Genomic DNA, 3,343 nt, shown 5'->3' with positions numbered 1-3,343 from the left:
TGTTCAAATTCCGATCGAATATACAGCAAATAAATTCACTCTCAACTATCTCCAAGATACCAGTGTACTGGAGATCTCTAACACGAAACTAATCATGGTTTCATTACATTTACCTAAAAGCTTTTGAGTAGAATTCTGTGCAAATAATTTCGATTGAATAAACCTTATTACGATTGTTATCATCAATCCATCACAGAACATCTCCATTTCGAAGAATGTATTCACAATCACAAAGGATTCCTATTCATTCAAGGGAAGTGAATCTATAAAAGTGGTCAATACTTAGTTTCTCAACCACCTATAAAATGATTGCTGATTGTATTCGACTCGAAGAAATATTCTACCAGAAGTTTCTTGAGGTCAAAAAAAAACCTTTTCTCCTATACTAATTTTTCCGATTCGGCCCTGATAAAAAAATATAGCCATTTTAAGTTTTCATAATGAGCTATGCCACCCCTGGAGAAACAAAATTCCCTTCAGAATAACAAGGTAAATCTATGACACTACACGTCTGTGGATCTCTTAAACCGGGTTGTATTCAGCCAAGTACCCAATTTTCAAATTTCACAGATATTTTTTATTTTAAACATCAAATTACTCTAAAATAGCGCATTATAAGAGTGAATATTAAGAATACTTATATTTTACAAAACGTTCAAATATTCATTGGATATCGTCCAACTTAGATTTAAGAGTTGGGTTCTTTGAATTCTTGGTATTTTTATGGTACGTAATGGTCATAATGAGAAAACTGGAAGACGTGGGTGATATCTTGTGTTCAAAAAAGAATAATCAAAGAGATGAAAAACTATATTCCGAAATTAATTTCATTCGATAAAACATTTTTTCGTCGTTTTTCAACAGCCTGTATATTTTAAACCGAGCTGATTCGGAAAGAATGGTAAAGGAAAAACGTGTTTCTTTTGACCTCAAGAATCTACTTGTATATTTGTACGAGTCAAAGACTCACCCTGTATATGGCAGAGCACCCTTACACTAATTTGTTATTTATACTAAAAAGGAAGACAAAAGTTTTTTGGTACCCTGCCAAAAATGGGGTGCATATTTGACCCCATGTTTCCTCACGAAATGTTTTTGGACAAGGAATCTCCTGCTTTTTTAGTAAACTCCCTTCCTCTATGATGATCTGCACATAATCGACTTTCAATTGTCTCTTACCATAAAACTACTATGAGGAATTTCCCAGATTCTTGAAAAAACTTGCCCTATTTTTGTTTCATTCAGTTGTAAGTATACGAATTGGGGTAGAACAAATGAATAGAATGAAATAGAAATATATTTCTTCCAAAAAAAAATACAATTTTAATCACACACAAGGGCGGATTAAGGGGGGGGGGGGGGGGGCACGTGCCCCCCCCCCCCCCCAGACGGACGGATCTTTCTATGCATACTTGGACTCTTAAAAATAAACTTGAAGTTCATTTCTCACATTACTGTTGATTTTTTTGCTCGTCTACCCGTTGTGCCCCCCCCCAGAAAAAAATCCTGGATCCGCCCTTGATCACACAGTATACTTGGAATGATTTCAGTAAATTAAAGACACATTTTTTGTTGTGAATATGCTCGATCAAGTCGATTATTATTTTGAATTGTCCTTTTTTGATAGAAGAAAATGTTATACAGCGTGTAATTTTGAAGTAGGTATAATAACAGATGCTGGTATAAACTATAAACAGCCTGTATCTTTTAAACCGAGCCGATACTTTTAAAATATTTGTACCCTGAATAAACCCACAATAGTATTAAAAAAAATGAGGAAACAAAAATCAGTGAAAATTTTCAATCAGAAGAAAAAAGTTAAATAAAAACAAGTAAGAAATGTAGCATCGTGTAGCGAAGATGAGCTTAGATATTTATTTGCTTTTTGTATTTTAAGAAACAACGTACGTTTTGTTGAAATATCGGAAATATGCCCAACAAGATTGAAATTTCAAAAATGATAAAAAAATACCTCTGAACATTCCATTTTTGAACTGCCTGAATTGAACTTTCCTTGAATTGAATCAGATTCTTTATTTTCGAATTAGTTGATGATATTTTTACGAAGACAAGGACTGAGAATTGATATTTGGTACGCATATATATCTAATGACCCTTCAAGAAAAGTCATAAAGAAATTAGGATTGCCATTTGAAAAATTATCAATGACCCTGCAAATTTGGGACACGTTGTATATTTTTTCGCTTCGAACGAATATTTACGACAAAAAAACTTCTTTGATTTACTTAATTTAAATGACCAATTGAGAAAGATGAAAAGAAGATATATCAAGTTATGACGAAATACACGGTTAGAACAATTTAGAGAGGGACTACAGGAATATTTAAAACGGTTATACATAAATACAAGGTGGCTTGAATTACGAAAAAGTATAGATACCAGTAGTATCGCTATAATGGATAATGACTACAAACCGAATTTCATGTAGTTATCTCCAAGAAGAAATTAGTTATAAAAAAAGATATATATGTACTTGATTTTAAATTTTTTGAGATATCTCGGGAACCATCAAAGATATTTTGGAACTATTTACAACAAACACTAATCCTCAAATAAAGCAACTTTTTTGTAATCCAAGCCACTCTGTATTTCTAACGGTTTTCGATATTCCTGTAGTCTACCTCTAAAAAGTTCTAACCCTATATGTATATTCAATTCTAATTTTCCAATACATTTTTTGAAATCTACTCTCAAAAAAAAACCCTGAAAATTTTCTAATTTCTTGGGAATTTGGAAGTAAGAAGAGACAACTAATTATGCCTCAAATGCGAGATAAAATGAAAAATGGATAATCACAGGATAACATTAACAACGACGATCAATGGTTCAAACTTTCAAACCAAGTTACACTCGGGTCATGTCAACAAATTGTTGATTCCCACATGTCTCATATTTCTGTGATAGTTGCTGATGTAATAGATTATTTTATTATTAGCTCATCCAGTGCCACAATAAAAATGCATACTTTTCCTGGTGAATGGAAATAAATTCATCGATAATTCGATGAATAATAAGGTTTCCATTAAAGAATTTCAGTGTTTGATTTTTATAGCGAATCCATAATTAAACTGAAGAATTACATTATTTTCATTAGGATCAGTTTTTCACCAATACCATTGTGTATACAGGGTGTCTTTGACTGGTTCAATTATTTTAACGGTAGATTCTTGAGGTCAAAAGAAACACTTTTTTTGTATACCATTTTTTTCCGAATCGGCCCGGTTTAAAAGATACAGGCTGTTGAAAAACCATAAAAAACGTTATTTTTGGTTCTATCCCACTAACGGTTTCGTCGAATGAACGGAATTTCGGAATATAGTTT

This window comes from Coccinella septempunctata, chromosome X (genome assembly GCF_907165205.1).
Source record: "Coccinella septempunctata chromosome X, icCocSept1.1, whole genome shotgun sequence".
NCBI lineage: Eukaryota > Metazoa > Arthropoda > Insecta > Coleoptera > Coccinellidae > Coccinella > Coccinella septempunctata.
Note: the sequence above shows the minus strand (reverse complement) of the source record.